The sequence below is a fragment of the Mobula hypostoma genome, chromosome 17, assembly GCF_963921235.1.
Source record: "Mobula hypostoma chromosome 17, sMobHyp1.1, whole genome shotgun sequence".
NCBI lineage: Eukaryota > Metazoa > Chordata > Chondrichthyes > Myliobatiformes > Myliobatidae > Mobula > Mobula hypostoma.
Window position 1 is genome coordinate 2,768,255 of NC_086113.1, and position 24,431 is coordinate 2,792,685.

The following is a 24,431-nucleotide window of genomic DNA, read 5'->3' on the forward strand; positions in this document are numbered from 1 at the left end:
ACATGTAAATGTGCCTGGAGAATAAAGTTGTTCCTTGATCCAGATTCCTCATATTTATGTGTGCTTGAGACTGCTGTGATTCTTCAATGAACATAATGGTCACTTTTTAATTTTCCTTCAACAGATTGCACAGAGGGGATCTTATTTTATGTTTAATTTCACATCTAACTCCACAAGATACAGGAACAAGAAATATTACAGTGGAAGAGAAGAGCCTACATTGTTCTCCAAATGTTGTTTAATGAATTTCTGCTTCCCATCCACTCCGAAATCTAAAATATTCAGCAAACTGTGCCTCACTATACTATTCCCTAACTATTGTTCAAAAATATATCTGTACATGTTCTAACTAATATACACATTATAAGGGATTCAAGTCAAAATGGTGCCTGCGTACAACACTCCTTCAGCTGATATCTTCTGGATAGTTCACAAAACCATATATTTTGCTTCTTTTATGCCTGTTTTTCATCTTGAATGTTGGAGCCTGTGATTTGCAGTTTGGAGATCGTTTGGGTGTTTCAGTGCTTTGCCGTCTCCAAGAGGGTTCTGGGAGGCAGAGGCCGCGTGTGTGAACCTCGTGGCAAGAAGGCTGTGGGACGGGATACGAGCCGATGTTCAACTCCGTATTACCAGTTAAAGCTCCTACTGTTCGCCAATTAAAGCAGCGAGTGAGATTGAAACATCAAGGTTAATGCTGAAGATGTACGCCAGCTGCCTGCCTTTTTATCACTGGGCGATCGTTCTACTGCTGGAGAGGGGAGACTGCCTTTTTATCGCTGGTGAGATTGCCAAGAGAGAAAGGCCTGCATCTGTGTCTGGAAAATGTTACCCAGGTTTTCTGCATTTTGGATATGGACTTGAATTATAGACTTTTTATTTCTGTCGTATAGTTTTTTTTTAACTTTTGTGTTTTTGTCAGAACTTTCTTGTTTATTTTTGTGTGCAGGGGAGGGTGATTTGGCTGTCCATTTGCCTGTGCTGTTTCTTTTTGTTTTCTGTGTGGGAAGGAAGGATTTGGGGATTGATGATTGTCCTGCTGTTTTTTCCTTTCATGTTGCGTGGCTATATGGAGAAGAACTTCAGAGTTGTATACTTTGATAATAAACGAACATAGAAACACAGAAACGTAGAAAACCTACAGCACAATACAGGCCCTTCGGCCCACAAAGCTGTGCTGACAATGTCCTTACCTAGGCTTACCCATAGCCCTCTATTTTTCTAAGCTCCATGTAACCTTTGAACCTAAGTAAATATTTCTTCTGCCACAATGCACTTCATTTCTTAGTACTGTTGGAAACCACTGTTTTGTAAATAATGCTTTTTATAAGATTTGTACTTTTAAACAAACATATTTTTCACAATCACTGGCAGAAAGCGGTATAGTAGCTAAACTATCAGCATACAGCAACACACACAAAAAATGCCGGTGAACGCAGCAGGCCAGGCAGCATCTCTAGGAAGAGGTACAGTTGACGTTTCGGGCCGAGACCCTTCATCAGGACTAACTGAAAAAAGAGACAGTAAGAGATTTGAAAGTGATATAAACTATCAGTTTATTATCTTTCTCATTTTTCATTGTCTAAGTACTAGCACATTACCCACGTGATGTAATTGTTTTAATTACGTAACCGATTAGCTATTTTATCCTTTTTCTAAGGAATTTCTCTTATCTATAAAAATGATAGATTTTTCAGAGCACCATCTTGGTTTCTTCTTTATTCCCTTGTTCTTTCTCAGCTCTTTATCTAGTTTGCTTAGTATTAGTATATTTGTTTGTACTAGAAATCTTGAAGTTAAGACTGTTTGTCATTCCTGACTCCTGGAAGATCCCTAAGGATCAGAAAGTAAACAGAGATCCAACAGTACCTTTGTTGTACCTTTATTGAGTGGAGCTTTAATAAATGTAGCTTATAATTGATTTTGAAATGACATTACCTGCTTACTTCCTCATGTCTTCACAAACATTGCAAAGCACAAATTGTGTACTATATTTCTATCCTTTTTAATGAGAACATTAAATGGGAAAAAAAAAGAACATTAAATGAGAGGAAACTTAAATTCCTGGGCCATGTCATGAGAAAGGGAGAAATAGAATGCCTTACATTACAAGGGTGTATGTCTGGGAAACGCGGAAGAGGAAGGCAAAGAAGACAATATATGGACACTGTGAAAGAACTAACAGATCTAAGTGTGTGAGATATCATTGACACTGTGAGGGATCGTTCGATGTGGAGAGCCATGATCGCCAAAGCGTGTAACACGCAAGGCACATGAAGAAGAAGAAGATTCCTATCCATTTTATACATTTCCAACGACGTTACTGATTTGGCACTTATTTTACAACAGACAAAAAAAGTGCAATTTCCCTGAAGTAAAGGCTGCTGTATATTTATCATTCCACCTGGAATTCTTTGCTTTTGTGAAATAATTTATTTGCATTGATGAAGCAAGTCATTAAACAAGGATGTAAATTGCGGTCTACACCATTTCTGCTTAACGATGTTCATTTACGCTTTCTGAATAAAATGTACTTCTCTCAAAGTGTTCTCGGTTTAGTGAATAATGTTATTACATTATTGCCTACACCACAGTGTAACTTGCCAAGGCACTCATTAAAAAAATACTCATGGGCTCGCTTGCAATGTCGCTATAAAACATCTCTCAGAAATGAAGCCTGAACAAGAACCGAAGAAGGTGTTACCTCCAGCATTCTGTCTGACCTGTGGATAACATTAGCTGGAATTCCCTTAGTCCTTGGATGTTTAGAAGTAAATCTCAGAGGGAGCATTTTCTTAAGCCAGAGGGAGTGAATCTGTGGAATTCATAGCGACAGTCAGCTGTGCAGGCCCAAGTCACTGGGTATACTTAAAGTGGAAGTTGATAGTTCCTCGATTAGCAAGGTTATGGAAGACGGCAGGAGAGGAATATCCTGAGTTTCAGAGGTTAAATAAATCAGCCATGATAGAATGGCAAAGTAGACTCAATGGGCCAAATGCTTCATCTTTCCAAACTGTATTAAATACTTTATTAGCGATAGAGCACGGAACAGGCTCCTCTGGCCCAACAAACTGCGTTGCTTAGCAACCCACCCATTTAACCCCAGCCTAATCATAGGACAATTTACAATGACCAATTAACCTACTAACTGGAACATTTTTGAAATATGGGAGAACCAGAGGAAATCTCCGTTCTTCATTCAAACTACTTACAGACAGCGTTGGATTTGAACTCTGAACTCCAAAACCCTGAGTTGTAACAGCATCACACAAAGCCTTTTCAAAGATCCTATGGACAGTATCTGAATAATGTTACCATATACCACCTTAAAATTCATTTTCATGAAGGAACTTACAGGAAAATGAAAAAATACAGTAGAATTTATTGCATTTGAAATGATAATCAGAAATCTGGTGCATCATTGGAACTGATTTCAAACCATCAATCATTTCCATGAGAAACTACACAAGAACAGTGCAAGACGAGCCTGTCAGTCACACAAGCTGCTGCTCCCCTAGGGTTCCACACTGTTCATTGTGTGTCCATTGTGGTGTCAAATGTGACCTCATTGCCAGGTAGACACTGGCGTGTGTTTTGGGGTACAAAAGTGAATGCTCCAAAGCTCAAACTTCAGAGTAAATTTTATTATCAAAGTACATATAGGTCACCAGAGATTCACTTTCTTGCAGGCATGCACAATGAATCCCTAACAGAATAGTAATCATAATAGATTCAATGAAAGACCACACTGGGTCGGCGTTCAACTAGTGTGCAAAAGACAACAAACTGCAATTAAGAGTGCAATAATAATAATAAATAAGCAATAAATATTGAGAACCTGAGATGAAGAGGCCTTGAAAGTGAGTCCTTGGATTGTGGGAACAGATCAGTGATGGGGCAAGTGAAGTTCATGAACTTGGTGGTGGAGGGGTAAGTTAGTGAACGCATGTACACAACGAAGCCTGAAGACGTAATACCATAAAACCATAAGGCAGAGGAGCAGACTTCCTGTGATTGATCATACACCACATCGCACACAAGGCGAATGCTCGGAATATTCTCTTCAGTTCTGGTCACCTCATTTTAGGAAGGAAGTGGAAGCGGAGATTTACCAGACTGCTGCTTGGATTAGAGAGCATGTGTTATGAGGAAAGGTTGAGTGAGTTAGGGCTTTTCTCTTTGGAGTGATGAGAGGTGACTTGATAGAGATGTACAAGATGATAAGAGGCATAGATCGAGTGGACCGACAGAGGCTTTTACTCAGGACAGAAAATGTGTTACAGAAGTACATAATCAGAAGTAGCTACTGTGGCTAAACGTGTCAGCTTTGGAGGGATTTTGATTTTGATTTTATTTATATTTATGCCATTTCTTTAAGGTTATTAGAGCTGGGGTTGGTAAAGAGGACAAGCTCCCACGACCTATTAAATGCTCCCACTGGCATGTATCTCAAATAGCCTCTGACAAACAAGTCCACCTCCTAGCCTTCAGATGTGGCTTAGCCATTAAGCCTGACAGAACCACTTCTGACAGGAGAAGGAGCAAAGGCAGGTTACTGGTGCCTTAAAACCAGTTACTTTGGGGAGATGGGGCTTGTCAGCCATTGCTGGCAGTTCATCTAAGAGAAGGAAAACTCTGATCTCGAACCTCCATCATCTTATGGCTATACCACTGATGGGGAAGGCTTCAGGAGTAAACGCTGAGAAAAACTCTGGACTGCAGCCCCTGAGTCAGACCTATGTTGAGTTCAATTCTGTCTGGTAACTCTTGCAATGCTGCTCATACCAAACTGTATCGGTCTCTGACATTTCTTTGGATTCATCAGCTGTATGGAGAGGGGGAACCTACTGTATGGATAACAGTTGGCTTGTGTATTCCATAGAGAGCTGGGACACAACATCCATGGACCAACAAAGAGCCTCAAATATATTTATGCCTGCTTTCTTGGTATTCTTTGATAGATCCAGTCAATTAGCAGATAAGATTGGATGAGAGTGTGTCACTGTCCTTTAAATAAAAATAAAAAAGTTAGAATGATGACTATGTACCAAAGATTGTCATAAAATCAGATTGGTTTCCATGAAGTCCTTGAGGGAAGGAGACCTGCCAACTTGTGCAGCATTGACTTGCAGGACAGCACGTCTCTGGAAATTGCAGCCAGTCATTGAGTTGTAATAAACCTCCCTGAGATAGAACTGAGATTAACCAACCGTGTCTTCATGCAACAAAACCTCAGCAAAGTTCTGTGTTGGAATAAAAAGAAGCAAGTGATATTCAAGGGAGACATCCAGTGGGCAATCATCATTTTCAGTAGAACAGTATCTCACCATGTTCACAAGCAAGAAAGTTCTACTTCATTAGAAGGCTAAAGAAATTTGTCAAACCCCCATTGACTCTTACCAATTTTAATTGATGTACCATAGAAAGCATTCTTTCCAGATGTATCGTGGTTTGTGGGAGGGTCGATGCTTTGCCGCTGCTTGTGCATGGGGTGGGGCGCAGAGTAGGGTGGCTTTGGGTTCTAATGTTTTTATTGTCACTCATTCTTTGGGACACCCTTCTGTTTTTATGGATGTCTGCAAAGAACAAGAATTTCAGATTGTATATTGTATACATTCTCTGATCATAAATGGGACTATTGAACTATTGGTATGGCAACCTCTTTGCTTGTGAGTGGAAGAAAAAGGCAGAGTTGTGGACACAGCTCAGCATATCATGGAAACCAGCCTCCCCTGTATAGAGTCCAGATACACTTCTCACTGTCTCAGTAAATCACCCAGCATAACCAAAGACCCCACCCACCCTGGACATTTTGTCTACTCTCTCTCCCACCAGGCAGAAGATACAGTAGTTTGAAAGCATCTGGAGTATTGCATGCAGTTATGGTTGCCCCATTATAAGACCACAAGACCATAAGATATAGGAGCTGAATTATGCTATTTGGCCCATCGAGTCTGCTCCGCCATTTCATCATGGCTGATCCGTTTTTCTTCTCAGCTCCCATCTCTTGCCTTCCCCCCATATCCCTTCATGCCATGAACAATCAAGAATCTATCAACCACTGCCTTAACTATACATAAAGACTTGGCCTCCACCGCTGCCTGTGGCAACAAATTCCACAGGTTCACTACTTTCTGGCTAAGGAAGTTCCTCCTTATCTCCGTTCTAAAAGAACACCCCTCTATTCTGAGGCTTTGTCCTCAGGTCTTGGACTCTCCCAACACTGGAAACATCCTCTCTACATCCAGCCTATCAAGGCCTTTCACCATTTCATAGGGTTCAATTAGGTCACTCCTTATTTTTCTGAATTCCAGTGAATCTAGGCCCAGAGCCAACTAACAGCCTCATATAACAAGCCATTTATGTGACGAGAGTCCCTGACGAGGATGGCTTGGACCCAAGTGATGGTGTATCCAAAGCAAGGATCGAGACACAGTATCAAACTGGATCAAGAACTGAGCACTAAAGAAACACAAGACAAAAACACTAGTAAGGCTTATGGTTTAGCACCGAACCTCAGTTCAGGTGCTCCTTAAATGTTCAATCCATGGTGCTCAAAACATGATTGGCAATTGTTGGGACTGCCACAAATCTTTAAAGGGGCCATGTCAGCTATCCCTATTCCGGGGAGTTAGAGGATTTAAACCTTGGAATCTGGCATGAATGGGCACGTGTTGTAACAGTTTAATCCTGAAATCATATTCATGGACCTCCTTTGAACTCCCTCTAGTTTCAGCACAGCATTTTTAAGATAAGGGGCCCAAACCTGCTCACAACACTCCAAGTGAGGCTTCACCTGCACTTTATAAAGTCTCAGCATTACATCCTTGCTTTTATATTCCAGTCCTCTTGAAATGAATGCTAACATTATACTTGCCTTCTGCACCACAGACTCAACCTGCAAATTAACCTTTAGGAGTTATTGCACAAAGGCTCCCAAGTCCTTTTGCACCTCTTAATTTTGTACTTTCTCTCCACTTAGAAAATATTCAACTCTTTCTTTTCTTCTACCAAAGTGCATGACCATACACTTCCAGATACTGTATTCCATCCGCCATTTCTTTGCCCATCCTCCTAATCTGTCAAAGTCCTTCTGTAGCCTCTCTGCTTCCTCGAAACTACAAACGTGTACTTGCCACTCCACCTATCTTTGTATCCTCTGCAAACTTTGCAACAAAGCCATCAATCCCATCATTCAAATTATTGACATATAATGTAAAAAGAATTGGCCCTAACACTGACCTCTGTGGAACACCACTAGTCATTTTCAGCCGACTAGTAAAGGCTCCTTTTGTTCACACTCTTTGCCTCCTGCCAATCGGCCAATGCTTTATCCATGCTAGAATCTTTTCTGCAATTCCAGGGGCTCATAGCTTGTTAAGCTGCCTCATGTGTGGCATCTTGTCAAAAGCCTTCTGAAAATCCAAGTACAGCAGTATTCCTTTGTCTACCATGTTTGTTATTGTGAGCCAAAGGGCCTGCTCCTGAGCTGTACTGTTTGTTTGTTCATGTTCCATAGGATCACAGACAGATTCTATCCCACTGTTACAAGACAATTAAATGACTATCATCTCCTCATTCTCCTGGATGAGCTGAAAGTCATCCAGCTACAGCTCTAGTTCCGTAACATGGTCTGTAAGGAGCCGTAGCAACAAATATCATGACATATGTAAGTGGTGATAAACCCGATTCTGATAGGGGTCTCTGTTGTGGACTGTCAGTGGGAAAGGGGCAGGGAGAGGGGAATCACGGCTAGGAAAAGTGAAAGGGAGTTGGGAGTGAGCAGGAAGCAGCAGAGACATATTCTGTAGTGATCGGTAAACTGATTGTTCGGAATCAAATGACTTGCCTGGCGTCTTAGGGCTGGGTGTGTCTGCACCTGTGCTCCCCCTACCCCCACCAGCACTTCTGGCACTCCTGTCTGCCCCCCGTCCCACACCCTTCCTGTGTCATTTCACCCTCAACATTCCCAACATTCCACTGCCCCCTGTCCCACACCCTTCCTGTGTCACTTCACCCTCAACATTCCCAACATTCCTCTGCCCCCTGTCCCACACCCTTCCTGTGTCACTTCACTCTCACCATTCCCAACATTACTCTGCCACCTGTCCCACCGCCTTCCTGTGTCACTTCACCATTCCCAACATTCCTCTGCCCCCTGTCCCACACCCTTCCTGTGTCACTTCACCCTCAACATTCCCAACATTCCTCTGCCCCCTGTCCCACTGCCTTCCTGTGTCACTTCACTCTCACCATTCCCAACATTCCTCTGCCCCCTGTCCCACTGCCTTCCTGTGTCACTTCACTCTCACCATTCCCAACATTCCTCTGCCCCCTGTCCCACTGCCTTCCTGTGTCACTTCACTCTCACCATTCCCAACATTCCTCTGCCCCCTGTCCCACACCCTTCCTGTGTCACTTCACCCTCAACATTCCCAACATTCCTCTGCCCCCTGTCCCACACCCTTCCTGTGTCATTTCACCATTCCCAACATTCCCAACATTCCTCTGCCCCCTGTCCCACACCATTCCTGTGTCACTTCACCCTCAACATTCCCAACATTCCTCTGCCCCCTGTCCCACACCCTTCCTGTGTCACTTCACCCTCAACATTCCCAACATTCCTCTGCCCCCTGTCCCACACCCTTCCTGTGTCACTTCACTCTCACCATTCCCAACATTCCTCTGCCCCCTGTCCCACACCCTTCCTGTGTCACTTCACTCTCACCATTCCCAACATTCCTCTGCCCCCTGTCCCACACCCTTCCTGTGTCACTTCACCCTCACCATTCCCAACATTCCTCTGCCCCCTGTCCCACACCCTTCCTGTGTCACTTCACCCTCAACATTCCCAACATTCCTCTGCCCCCTGTCCCACACCCTTCCTGTGTCACTTCACCCTCAACATTCCCAACATTCCTCTGCCCCCTGTCCCACACTCTTCCTGTGTCACTTCACCATTCCCAACATTCCCAACATTCCTCTGCCCCCTGTCCCACACTCTTCCTGTGTCACTTCACCATTCCCAACATTCCCAACATTCCTCTGCCCCCTGTCCCACACCCTTCCTGTGTCACTTCACCCTCACCATTCCCAACATTCCTCTGCCCCCTGTCCCACACCCTTCCTGTGTCACTTCACCATTCCCAACATTCCTCTGCCCCCTGTCCCCCACCCTTCCTGTGTCACTTCACCCTCACCATTCCCAACAGGCTTTGCTCCTGCAGATTTGCAGACTCACTCTGTACTGCACAGAGACAAATAGAGAATTGTGCAGATGTCTAAGACATGTTTATGGTGCTGTAGAACAGGGGCCCGGTGGTTGGGGACCGCTGCTGTAGAACAGTACACACAGAAATAGACCCTTCTGTCAATAATGTTGTGATGAACCGATTAAAGTGGAAGTCAAAAGTCCAACTAAACTAACCCCTTCTGCCTACACAATGTCCATACCCCTCATTTTCCTCACATTCATGTGCCTATCCAAATGTCTCCTAAACACCCTAATGTGTCTGCCTGATCGACCATCGTTGTATATTTCTTGGCATCATCACTTGAGGCTATTTATTAATGACTATTATTATTCTTTGCGTTAAATCCTCTCACTGTGTACAACTGTGTTGGCATCAGGGTCCCCTTTAAGAAGAGAGATCTCCTTCACATGTTGTCCAACATTGGCTCCAAGGTGAGATTTTCAGATGGTATTTTGAATTAAATCTTCCTTTCATCATGTCAAGAGGAAAATATTTCTCCTGCCAAGGGACACGCTGTCCACATTTAAATCCCATCGCTGTGAATATTCCAATTCTGTGATGTGCAAGCTCTTGGTGCCAGAATAATTAGTGTATGGAGTTGACAGTCCAATTCTTCATTACTAACCTCACAACAATAAGTAACTAGCTGGGACTGGGCTGGGTGATGTTCAGTCTCCGACCCACTCCCACTTGCCAGCATTTGAATTTTTTATCATATGAGCTTGAGCAGCAGAGCTCAACACGGATTATTTTCCTTTGGAGACACCGTACAGTAACAGGCTCTTCTGGCCCAATGGGCCCACACCGCTCAGTTACACGTGTGTGACCAATTAACCTACTAACCTGCACGTCTTTGGACTGTGGGAGGAAACCAGAGCCCCCAGAGGAAACCCACACAGTCATGGGGAGAACACACAAACTCCATAACAATGGAAATTGGACCTGCGTCACTGGAACTGGAACAGTGTCACTCTAACTGCACCGCTGAGGAGTTTTTATTTTATATATTTATTTTGATTTATATAGAGATACAGCAAGGTAGCAGACCCTTCCAGTCTAATGAGCCCCTGCATCCATATGACTGCTAACCTGCAAGATTTTGGAATTCAGGAGGAAACTGGAGCATCTGGAGGAAACTCATGCAGTCATGGGAAATATGTGAACACTGGTTACAGACAGTGGCGGAAATTGAGCCCGGGTTGCAAGCCCTGTACACTACCATGGCCTCCCACAAAAATGGTTCAATGTTTTATTGATATGTGATTCAATAACTTTGTGACCATGCCAGCACCTCTCTCTGACATTTAGAATTGTCTTGGTCTTTCATTATTTATTTAATTCAGCAAAATGTTATTGTCCACCTGATAAAATAATGTTTCCCCAGGATCTGGCTCGTGCTATGTATGAGAAGCTAGTTTTATACACAAGGCTAAAGCAATATGCTCAAAATGCTTGAGGAACTCAGTAGCAATGGAACTGAATAAACAGTCCATGTTTCAGGCCCAGACCCTTCTCAGGACTGAAAAGGAAGAGGGAGGATTTCAGAATAAAGAGGTGGGAAGAGGGGAGTGAGGAAAGAGAGAGAGTAATGGGTGAAGCTAAGTGGCTGAAGAAGGAATCTGATAAGTGAGGAGAGTGGACCATAGGAGAAAGGGAAGCAGGAGGGGATCCAGGGAGAGGTGACAGGCAGGTGAGAAGAGAAAGAGGCCAGAACACAGAATAGAAGAGGGGAGGGAATTTTTTTTTAAACTAGAAGGAGAAATTGATATTCATGCCATCAGACTGGCGGCTACCCAGACAGAATATGAGATGTCACTCCTCCATCTTGAAGGTGGCCTCATTGTGACACAACAGGAGACCATGGACTGACATGTTGGAACAGGAATGGGAATCAGAATTAAAATGTTTGGCCACCGGGAAGTTCCACTTTTGGCAAATGAAGCAGAGGTGCCCAACGAAGCGGTCAACAATTTACGATGGGTCTCTCCAACGTAGAGGAGGCCGCATCGGGGGCACCAGACATAATAAACAACCCCAGCAGGTTCACAGGTGAAGTGTTGCCTCACCTGGAAAGGACGGTTTGGGACCTTGAATGGAGGTGAGGGTGGAGGTGTAGGTACACTCTGGCCGCTTGCTGGGGTAAGTGCCAGGAGGGAGATTCAAGGGGAGGGATGAATGGAGAAGGGAATCCCTGAGGAAAGTGAAGTGAAGGAGGGAGGAAAAGACATCGTAGTGGTAGGATCTGTTTGGAGATGGTGGAAGTTGTGGAGAGTGATGTGTTGGATGTGGAGGTTCATGGGCTGGTAAAAATACTAACCCAGAAATTAGATTCCATATGCTGTTGAGTTCAGTCCAACAGACTGACAGTAACTTAGCCTGATAGCAGGTGTTTTTCCATTGTTGACATCACTCTGGGAATTCAAATGGGGACTCTGGAGTGAATTGCCCTTCTGAGTGTGATACCTTACATGTAATTACTGGTTCAGCACAGTCGATATGGGCCAAAGGACCTGTTTCTGTGCCATACTTTTCTTTGACTCCACTGATTCAGATCTGCATTAAATGATGTTAAATTCTGTACATCACTTCCTTTGGAGAATTATTAAGGAAATTACTTCACATTGTCCCAATAATTACCATCGTTGTGTACTCCCAGGACAATAGTGCTTGAAAGTTCATAGTACATTTATTATCAAAGTATGTATATATCACTTTATTTATTTAGAGATACAGCGCCCAGTGAGTCGTACCGCCAAACAACCCATGTATTTGACACTGGCCTAATCATAGGACAAGATGACATCGCGGTCATCCGTTGCAACCCCAGCTGGTGACGATTGTTCATTCCACCGGATCCAGGTTTCTGAGGTGAAGAGAGTGGAACTGCCTTCATGCAATAGCTTTTCTACTTTAAAAACTGTCCCACAGAGGATTTTCTGTCATTGCCAGACATGATGGACAACCACTACAATCAATGCCCAGTAAACCTACTTACTGGTACACCTTTGGACTGTAAGAGTGAACCAAACCCCCTGAAGAAAACCCCTGGACTCACGGGAAGGATGTGTAAACCTCTTACATTCAGCACCAAGCTTGAACTCTGAATTCCGATAGCCCGAGCAGTACTAATGTCATGCTAAACACTATGGTGCCATGGCACCCCCTGAGATTTAAAAACTATCAGGCATACTACCCTGTGATTAATTTTTCGTGCAGGAAAATCAAAAATTACAATAGAATTTATGAAAAACTATACATTAATAAAAGCTGACAAACAACCAATGTGCTAATACAAATGAATAAATAATACTGAGAACATGAGTTGTAGGGACCTTGAACATGTGGTGTATTCAGTGTTGGGGTGAGTGAACTTATCCACGATGGTTGTTGGGTGGTAACTGTTCCTGAATCTGGCGGGGTGAGACTTGGGGCTCCTGTACTTTCAACCTGATGGTAGGAGTGAGAAGAGAGTGTGGCCTGAACGGTGGATGCTGCTTTTTTGTGCCAGTGCTCTATGTCATAACATCCAACTGCAGACCAACCTTACCTACTTGCGTTCTGTCATTACTCTCCCATGCTCAGTCAGTTCCAATTCTCTGTATTTTCATTTATTTTTAATTTGTATGGAACCTAAGCAAATGTCTGCTGAAAATCTGTTTAAATAACATTAATGAAACCATAAGCCCACAAGACATAGGGCAGTATTTGGCCATGTGACCTATTGAGTCCGTTCCACCATTCCAGCTTGACTGATTTATTTTCCCTCTCAACCACATCTTTCCTGCCTTCCCTGCTAAACTTTGACTCCCCCACGACTAATCAAGAACTTATCAAGCTCCGCTTTAATTATACCCAATGATTTGGCCTCCACGGACGTATGTGGCAATGAATTCCACAGATTCATCACCTTGTGGTGAAAGAAACTCCTCATCTCTATGGGAAAGGTTTTCCTGCAGCCCTTGTATCGCCAACTAAATGTCCAGCAAAGCCTTGGTGAATACACAGACAGCCTTGGAAAGCACACCACCCCCCTCCCCCGCCCTCCTTTCCAAACAGGACAACTTCAGATTCAGATTCAAATGCAGAATCATTTATTTATCACATGTACATAATGTGAAATGCATTGTTTGTGTTAAAACTCAACGCAGTCTAAGGATGCTTTGGGCATTAGGCCTGGTTCATATTCCAATGCCAACACAGCACGCCCACAATTTTTCTGTGCAGCAGTGCTCTATGATTCTACGACAATGTTGAAACCTGTGAAGTGTTCAGAAATGCGAAAACAATTTCAGAGCCCCTATCAATTGCAGTGTCACGAATGTGCCTTTAAATTGCCATCATACCTGTCTGGCTAATTGATAATGAAAAGTGGATCTAATATGTTAATTGAGCAGCTGAGTTTAAACCTCTTTAGCAAGTGTGCTGTCAAACAAAATGTCTGGTGCCTGACTCCCTGGGGACATTATCCCGGTTCCCAAAACATCTGGATGCTAAACTCACCCGGAAATGTCAAGTCTCCACAGACTTATTGGCAGAGGGCTGTAAAACTCTGTTTGGCAGGTAGGGTATTCCAAATGAAAATAGAAAGAAATTACTGCAGTAATTTCAGAACCAACTTTACTATCACTGGCATATGTTAGGAAATTTGTTTCCTGCCTCTTGTAATACAATTAGCCTCCAGTTAATTTGACCTCCAGAGAATAGGAAGACAAACTCACTGTAATCGTATTGAAACTTATGATGCAAGATAAAGTTCATCTGATTTTTTTTTTGGGTAATAATTTTGGGTAGCTGAGCTTTCTCTGCATACAAGATTGGTAAATATTCTGTCTTCATGATTATAATTCTTCCTGGAGCTGGTGTAAGTGGGGAAGTTATCTGGCCAGAATAAATGGCATTGGCCTGTTGTGATATTTTATAAGGCCAGCAGAGGCCTCAGGGTTAATTGATCATCCTTATCTTGGTCAAGTTTCAGCCCGAAGAAATTCCGTCTGTTTCAATGAATTTTCCTGGTTTTCTCTCTCATGCTCAGCAGTTAGAATTTTTCTGTGAGAAAGCTAATTGTAATTCTTCCCATTCTACAGCTGGTTTTGTCATTCAGGGAGTTTGGTGGAAAGAGGAACATGAGATTCCTCAGTGGGGCTTATTTCACAGCTCTTTGTGTAACTGTTAGCATGCCAAGCAGTCATTGTCCACATTGGGGATTGAAAGGGTTGTCCTATATGAAAGGAACTAATGTTTCTGGAAGAATATTCTGCAGTTGCTCTATGGAGTGAATGTTGGTTTGCAATAAATGGGGGAAGGAAAGTAAAATCTGCTAACATGTGTTTAGTACCAGGTGCTAAAGGTGTAGCTAGGCACAGTTCAAACACTTTCTATAAGTTCATTGATGACCCCCCTGTTGTTGGTGAAATCTGATATGGTGACGAGGAGGTGAACAGGAGCCGGGTAGATCTGCTGGTTGAGTGGTGTTTCAACAACATCCCCACATTCACCAGCAGTAAGACCAAGGAATTGACTGTGGATTTCATGAAGGGGAAGATCAGGAGAACAGACAACAGTCCTTATCGAGGGATCAGCAGAGGAAAGGATGAACAGTTCTTGGATGGCAACATCTCAAAGGACCTATCCTGGGTCCCAATCAGCATGACAACAGCCACACTTTACTAACAGCTTGAGGAGATTTGGTATGTCACCAAAGACTAGCAAGTTTCTACAGATGTATGGTGGATAGTATTCTGATTGGTTGCATCACTGCCTTTGATGGAGGCACCAATGCACAGCATTGTAAGAAGCTTCGGAGGATTGTAAACACAGCCAGAAACCTCCTCACCATTGAGGACATCTTCAAAAGGCAATGTCTCACCAGAAGGCAGCATCCATCATGCAGATACCCTCACCATCTAGGACATGCCTTCTTCTCATTCCTATCATCAGTGAGGAGGTACAGGGGCCTGAAGACCCACACTCAATGTTTCAGGAACAGCTTCTTCCCCTCTGCTATCAGATTGCTGAATGGACAGTGAACCCATGAACACAACCTCAGACTATTGAATGGACAATGAACACATGAACATCGCCCCAGGTTGTTGAATGGACAATGAACCCATGAACTCTATCTCACTTTTGCGATATTTAATTGTTTTTTTTTAAATCGTAACAGTAATTTGTTTCACCTGCACTTTTCTGCTGCCACAAAACAACAAATTACACAACTAATATCAATAACAATAAACCTGATTCCCGAAATGACTCAGACACTGAGGATGACTTTGTTCCCAGCACGGTGAATTGATGCTAGGGAACAAAAGTCCAACAAATGGTTAAATAGCATTATGGACACAAAATAGCAAGTTGAGCTCTCCACTGTAACCTGAATAACCATTACATCTTCATTAAAGTTAACTAGGAATTTTGCCAGTGAGTTTACCAGGATGTTGCCTGGATTAGAGGGCACGTGGACCAACTTGGGTTGTGTTCTCTGGAGTAGCAGAGGCTAAGGGGAGATCTGATCGAGGTTTATAAGATTATATGAGGCATCAATGAGTAGACAGACAATATATTTTCCCAGGGTCTAAATGTCTGTTAAGGTGAGAGGAGATGAGTTCAAAGAAGATGTGTGAAGCAAGTTTTGTGGGTGCCTGGAATGCACAGCCTGGGACGGTGAATGAGGCAAATACTACAGCGACGTTCTCGAGGCTCTCAGACAGGCACGTGAATGTGAGGAAAATGGAAGGCTATCGATATTGTGCAGGCAGAAGGGATTAGTTTAGTTGGGCATTTGATTACTAATTCATTTGGTTCGGCACAACATTATGGCCCGAAGGGCTTGTTCCTGTGCTATACTGTTCTATGTTATATGTTCTATAATAGAGAGTACCCCGGTGGCTGTGCCCCTTAACAATAAGTACTCCTGTTTGAGTACTGTTGGGGGACAGCTTACCCGGGGGAAGCGACAGTGGCCGTGCCTCCGGCACAGAGTCAGGCCCTGTAGCTCAGAAGGGTTGGGCAAGGAAGAGGAGGGCAGTTGTGATAGGGGACTCGATAGTAAGGGGGTCAGATAGGCGATTCTGTGGATGCAGTCCAGAGACCCTGATGGTAGTTTGCCTCCCTGGTGCCAGGGTCCGGGATATTTCTGATCGTATTCAAGATATCCTGAAGTGGGAGGGTGAGGAGCCAGAGGTCATGGTACATATAGGTACCAATGACATAGATAGGAAAAGGGATGAGGTCCTGAAAGGAGAATATAGGGAGCTAGGAAGGGAGTTGAGAAAAAGGACCGCAAAGGTAGTAATCTCGGGATTACTGCCTGTGCCACGCGACAGTGAGAGTAGGAATGCGATGAGGTGGAGGATAAATGCGTGGCTGAGGGATTGGAGCAGGGGGCAGGGATTCAAGTTTTTGGATCATTGGGACCTCTTTTGGCGCAGGCGTGACCTGTACAAAAAGGACGGGTTACACTTGAACCCTAGGGGGACCAATATCCTGGCAGGAAGATTAGCGAGGGCTACTGAGGTGACTTTAAACTAGAATGATTGCGGGGTGGGAATCAAATTAAAGAGGCTAGGCGAGAGGAGGTTAGTTCACAACAGGGGGATGGGAACCAGTGCAGAGAGACAGAGGGGTGTAAAGTGAGGGTAGAAGCAAAAAATACTAAGGAGAAAAGTAAAAGTGGCAGGCCGACAAATCCAGGGCAAGCATTAAAAAAGGCAACTTTTCAACCTAATTGTATAAGGGCTAAGAGAGTTGTAAAAGAGCACCTGAAGGCTTTATGTGTCAATGCAAGGAGCATTCGTAATAAGGTGGATGAATTGAAAGTGCAGATTGTTATTAATGATTATGATATAGTTGGGATCACAGAGACATGGCTCCAGGGTGACCAAGGATGGGAGCTCAACGTTCAGGGATATTCAATATTCAGGAGGGATAGACATGAAGGAAGGGGAGGTGGGGTGGCGTTGCTGGTTAAAGAAGAGATTAACGCAATAGAAAGGAAGGACATAGGCCGGGAAGATGTGGAATCGATATGGGTAGAGCTGCGTAACACGAAGGGGCAGAAGACGCTGGTGGGAGTTGTGTACAGGCCACCTAACAGTAGTAGTGAGGTCGGAGATGGTATTAAACAGGAAATTAGAAATGTGTGCAATAAAGGAACAGCAGTTATAATGGGTGACTTCAATCTACATGTAGATTGGGTGAACCAAATTGGTAAAGGTGCTGAGGAAGAGGATTTCTTGGAATGTATGCGGGATGGTTTTTTGAACCAACATGTCGAGGAACCAACTAGAGAGCAGGCTATTCTGGACTGGGTTTTGAGCAATGAGGAAGGGTTAATTAGCAATCTTGTCGTGAGAGGCCCCTTGGGTAAGAGTGACCATAATATGGTGGAATTCTTCATTAAGATGGAGAGTGACATAGTTAATTCAGAAACAAAGGTTCTGAACTTAAAGAGGGGTAACTTTGAAGGTATGAGACGTGAATTAGCTAAGATAGACTGGCAAATGACACTTAAAGGATTGACGGTGGATATGCAATGGCAAGCATTTAAAGGTTGCATGGATGAACTACAACAATTGTTCATCCCAGTTTGGCAAAAGAATAAATCAAGGAAGGTAGTGCACCCATGGCTGACAAGGGAAATTAGGGATAGTATCAATTCCAAAGAAGAAGCATACAAATTAGCCAGAGAAAGTGGCTCACCTGAGGACTGGGAGAAATTCAGAGTTCAGCAGAAGAGGACAAAGGGCTTAATTAGGAAGGGGAAAAAAGATTATGAGAGAAAACTGGCAGAGAACATAAAAATGGACTGTAAAAGCTTTTATAGATATGTAAAAAGGAAAAGACTGGTAAAGACAAATGTAGGTCCCCTACAGATGGAAACAGGTGAATTGATTATGGGGAGCAAGGACATGGCAGACCAATTGAATAATTACTTTGGTTCTGTCTTCACTAAAGAGGACATAAATAATCTTCCAGAAATAGTAGAGGATAGAGGGTCCAGTGAGATGGAGGAACTGAGCGAAATACATGTTAGTAGGGAAGTGGTGTTAGGTAATTTGAAGGGATTGAAGGCAGATAAATCCCCAGGGCCAGATGGTCTGCATCCTAGAGTGCTTAAGGAAGTAGCCCAAGAAATAGTGGATGCATTAGTGATAAGTTTTCAAAACTCGTTAGATTCTGGACTGGTTCCTGAAGATTGGAGGGTGGCTAATGTAACCCCACTTTTTAAAAAAGGAGGGAGAGAGAAACCGGGGAATTATAGACCGGTTAGCCTAACGTCGGTGGTGGGGAAACTGCTGGAGTCAGTTATCAAAGATGTGATAACAGCACATTTGGAAAGCGGTGAAATCATCGGACAAAGTCAGCATGGATTTGTGAAAGGAAAATCATGTCTGACGAATCTCATAGAATTTTCTGAGGATGTAACTAGTAGAGTGGATAGGGGAGAACCAGTGGATGTGGTATATTTGGATTTTCAAAAGGCTTTTGACAAGGTCCCACACAGGAGATTAGTGTGAAAACTTAAAGCACCCGGTATTGGGGGAAAGGTATTGATGTGGATGGAGAATTGGTTAGCAGACAGGAAGCAAAGAGTGGGAATAAACGGGACCTTTTTAGAATGGCAGGCGGTGACTAGTGGGGTACCGCAAGGCTCAGTGCTGGGATCCCAGTTGTTTACAATATATATTAATGACTTGGACGAGGGAATTAAATGCAGCATCTCCAAGTTTGCGGATGACACGAAGCTGGGTGGCAGTGTTAGCTGTGAGGAGGATGCTAAGAGGATGCAGAGTGACTTGGATAGGTTGGGTGAGTGGGCAAATTCATGGCAGATGCAATTTAATGTGGATAAATGTGAAGTTATCCACTTTGGTGGCAAAAATAGGAAAACAGATTATTATCTGAATGGTGGCCGATTAGGAAAAGGGGAGGTGCAATGAGACCTGGGTGTCATTATACACCAGTCATTGAAAGTGGGCATGCAGGTACAGCAGGCGGTGAAAAAGGCGAATGGTATGCTGGTATTTATAGCGAGAGGATTTGAGTACAGGAGCAGGGAGGTACTACTGCAGTTGTACAAGGCCTTGGTGAGACCACACCTGGAGTACTGTGTGCAGTTTTGGTCCCCTAATCTGAGGAAAGACATCCTTGCCATAGAGGGAGTACAAAGAAGGTTCACCAGATTGATTCCTGGGATGGCAGGACTTTCATATGAAGAAAGACTGGATGAACTGGGCTTGTACTCGTTGGAATTTAGAAGATTGAGGGGACATCTGATTGAAACGTATAAAATCCTAAAGGGATTGGACAGGCTAGATGCAGGAAGATTGTTCCCGATGTTGGGGAAGTCCAGAACAAGGGGTCACAGTTTGAGGATAAAGGGGAAGCCTTTTAGGACCGAGATTAGGAAAAACTTCTTCACACAGAGAGTGGTGAATCTGTGGAATTCTCTGCCACAGGAAACAGTTGAGGCCAGTTCATTGGCTATATTTAAGAGGGAGTTAGATATGGCCCTTGTGGCTATGGGGATCAGGGGGTATGGAGGGAAGGCTGGGGCGGGGTTCTGAGTTGGAGGATCAGCCATGATCATAATAAATGGCGGTGCAGGCTCGAAGGGCCAAATGGCCTACTCCTGCACCTATTTTCTATGTTTCTATGTTTCTATGTTCTAAAAAGCAATCTGCTGCAGGAACCTGGGAGGCAGGGTGTCTGGTGGCATCATCAGAGGGAAAGGAATGGTTGATGTGTCAAGCTGAGAGCACAGAGCAGGTGTTTCCAGCTTTTTTATGCCTTGGTCCGATACCATTAAGCAAGGGGTCTGTGGACCCCGTGTTAGCAACCCCTGGCATTGAGGAAGGGTAGCCATTAAGGAAGGGGAGGGGCTGAGGAATAGCTGCACCAAATATCAGAGTCTTTAGAGCAGCATCTGGTGGGAACAGAATGAGAAAAGGAATAACTTGGTTTTAACTCAAGTAACACACACAAAATGCTGGAGGAACTCAGCAGGTCAGGCAGCAGGTGTGGGAAAGAATAAATGGTCGACATTTCACACGGAGACCCTATATTAGGAGTTTGACTTGGTTTTAACGATTTGTCTTCCTCACATTGGGAAAATTAACCTTTCTTTATCAGAGCCAATGCTGTATTTTACACAAGTGAAATGATATACTGTGCCCACCTGGAAGAGTACAAGCTGATGTTTTCTGCGATAGATCGCTCCATCAATTCCAGTGTTTCAAAGTGACTAGGATAGATAAATAATGGTTGCTGAAAATTAACCATAGTTCTGAAAAGCCCCATTGAAACTCATCTCTCTCTATTAGTTCATTTGAAACAAACTAATGGAAATGTAATCTTTTGAACTTTGAACTTTTGATGAACGATGAAGAATGCCGCTTAGAAGTTCAATCAACGTTGGTGGGAAGGACAATTACCACAGATCAACTGCCACTTCCATCATATTAACTGCTGTAAAAGTATTATTTGAAGAGCTTAATGGGACGTGCGTAAGTGAGATATTTCTCAAACTTGTGTTATTGCGCTGAATTTTAATGCATTTAGACATGATGCTCATAATAATTTCAGAACAATTGTTTTTATTCGTTCAAAGAAAATGATCTTTGTTTGTATCTATACAATATTTATTCCTTTGAGTTGCTTTTTCATTAACACATATGAAGTGTCAGCGAAGAGTAAGTAAGGTCTCCTCTTTAAGACTGAAGATTCAAGTTTCAAGATTGTTTGATGCAGTTCCCAACCTTTTTAATGTGGTGGATGCTACCATTAACGAAGAGGTCCAAAGACCCCAGGTTGGGGACTCATATTAAGGTCATTTCCAGTACACAAGTGCAAAGCAGAATAAAATAGTTGTCAATCCGATCCAATGCAGCACAACAAAAAGTACGTAAGATAAAGAACACACTAATAAAAAGCACAATAAATATAAATACATAAGATAGCGGATATACCCAGATTGACTATATGCACATAAGGTGATGGTAGGCACAGAAGTGTCTGTACACAAGGTGATTCTGGCAGGAAATTATGAAGTAGTGGTGGTTGGGGGTGTGGTGGAGTGCGTTAGAGGCTAGAGGTATTGATCAGCCTTACTGCTTGGAGAAGGTAACTGTTTTTGAGTCTGATGGTCCTGGCCTGGATGAAACATAGTCTCCTCCCTAATGGGAGTGGGACACATATTACAACATATACCTCTTCTATTGCTATTGGATAGTGCCATATATCCTCAGTGATGTGGTATAAGGATGTAGAGGAATGGCAGGATTTTCGAATCCACATCCATAGATTCCTTAAAGATGCTGTGCAAGTGGACAGGGTGGGTTAAGGCAGCTTTGGTCTTCATTAGTCAGCTGATTGTATTCAAGAGCCATGAGGTAATGCTGCAGATCTATAAATCACTGGAATTTATTAGAGAGAATGGCGTGAAAAAATAAAGAAAACATTCATAGGGTGGCAATTCTGTGGGTAAAAATGTCTTGTTAATGAGAATGGTCAGAGGAGAATGGCCAGACTGGTTCAAGCTGACGGGTAGGCAACAGTAACTCAAATAACCACAGGTTACAACAGTCTTGTGCAGAAGGGCACCTCTGAATTCATAACACGGCAATACTTGAGCTGGGCGGGCCACAGCAGCAGCAGGCCATGGACAGGAGGTACCCGATAAACTGGCCACCGAGTGTGAAAGCAATTACACAAATATACGGCTTTCACTTACTCTGGCTCCGAGTTTCAGGATCAGGGTCAGAATCAGGTTTATTCACACTTATATTAGTAGCGATATTTGTGTTTTGTGGCAGCAGAACAGTGCAAACATAACAAATTACTATCAGTCACAAAATAAGTAAGTAAGTAAATAAATAAATAAATAATGGATATCTCTGCCATGGACGGTCTGGAGCCCAGATGTGAAAGGAGGAGAGCCGGGCCTGGGGCTAGCAACCCCATCCCATAAAAACTCAGAGCTACAGAGATGCTTACAGAAGCTCCAGAGGATTCATCCCAGGGAGAGGAAAGATCTTCAGTGAGCTGTACCTGGCCCAGGACAAGTAGAAAGACTGGACCAGGGCAGAGGAGTCTGGGGAACTGCTGTGGCAGCCTATGCCCCGGTAGGGGTGATGGGTGTAGGTAAGTAGATAGATAGACAGACAGATTATCCAAAAGAGGAATAGTGAAAACCTTAACGTTTCTGGAGAAATGCCGAGAGAGCATTCTGCTTGGGTTGTGTGATGGGCCTGATATTCAGCATTGTTAAAGTGTGATTCACCTGTGAATGAATAGCAGAAAGTGTCATAATCAGTGCGGATTGGTAATAACATCTCCTTCCCGCTGACAGTCAACACTGGTGTACCTTGGGGATGTGTGCATGGCCCACCGCTCTTCTCTCTCTATACCCTTGACTGTGTAGTCAGGTACAGCTCAATACCAGCTCAATGCCTTCTATAAATTTGCTGATGATACAACCGTTGTTGGCAGAGTTTCAGTTGGTGATGAGAGGGCATACATGAGCGAGATATACCAGCTAGTTGAGTGGTGTCACAGCAACAACCTGGCACTCAATGTCAGTAAAATCGAAGAGCTGATTGTGGACTTCAGAAAGGGTAAGACGAAGGAACACAAAGCAATTCTCACTGAGGGATCAGCAGTGGAGTGAATGATTCCTGGTTGTCAATATCTTTGAGGATTTGACCTGGTCCCAGTATATCGATGCAGCTTTGAAGAAAGCAAGGCAGTGGCTTTATTTCATCAGGAGTTTGAGGAGATTTGGTTTGCAAATTAAAACACACAAAAGCTACAGATATACCACGAAGAGCATTCTGACAGGCTGCATTACCATCTGGTATGGTGGGGGGTGGGGGGTTAGTGTCGGGTAGAGCTACTGCACAGGATCGAAGGAAGCTACGGAAAATTGTAATTTCAGTCAGCTCCATCGTGGGCACTAGCCTCCATGGTATCCAAGACACCTCCAAGGAGTGATGTCTCAGAAAGGCAGCGTCCATTATTAAAAACCCCCATCATGCAGGACATGCCCTTTTCTCACTGTTACCATCAGGTAGGAGGTACAGAAGCCTGAAGGCACACACTCAGTGATTCAGGAACAGCTTCTTCCCGCTGCCATCCAATTCCTAAATGGACATTGAACCCTTGAACACTACCTCTCTTTTTTATTATTACTGCTTTTTCACTGTTTTTAATTCAAGTATTTTATATATACACTTACTGTAATTTATTTTTCTATATTATCACGTATTGCATTGAACTGCTGCTGCTGTTAACAAATTTCATGACATAAGCTGGTGATAGTAAACCTGATTCTGATCCTAAAGACCAACATGATTCAAACTCCCAGCAGAGATGAATTCTGGATATTGCACTATTACTGATGTCACTTGAGTGAGCAGGACGCGAGGCAACCAATCTGGAGCAACAAATAATCTGCTGGAAAAACTCAACGGTTCGAGCAGCCTCTGTGTTGACATTTTGCGTCGAAACCTTGCATGCTGAATGAGTGACTGCTTGACTTACTGGGTTCTTCCAGCATACTACATGAGAAAAACAACGATAGGACATCTGAGGGTCTCTCACCTGAACTTCCAAATCCTATTAGTGATTGCCATCAATTCTCCCAGAAATTCAGTCAAAATTAGAGCAATACACGCAAAATGCAGATCAGGCCGCATCCATAGAGAATTGACGTTTAGGGTCAAGACCATTCATCAGAATGAAATTAATTAAAATTAGGTTGCGTTGTATTAATGTGATGCTCATTGGTATAACTTGTTTTCTAATGTTGTGCCTTGACAGTCTCAAGCCCAATTGCGAAAGGAGGATTAGGCAAGGGGTTAGCAACCCCATCCCATAAAAAAACCCAGAAACTCAACAGATGCCACAGAGGCCTCACTCCTGAGAGAGGAAGGATCTTTGAAGAGCGACTACACCCGAGGACAACTTGAAAGACCAGCCTAGGATAGAGGACCGTGGTGAGCTGCTGTTGGCAGCCTGTGCCCAGTAGAGGCGACGTTTCCAGGACATTATGATGAAAGGCCAGTTAGATGCAAAACATGAATCAGAATCAGAATCAGGTTTATGATCACCGGCATGTGACGTGAAACTTGTTAACTTAGCAGCAGCAGTTCAGTGCAATACCTAATCTAGCAGAGA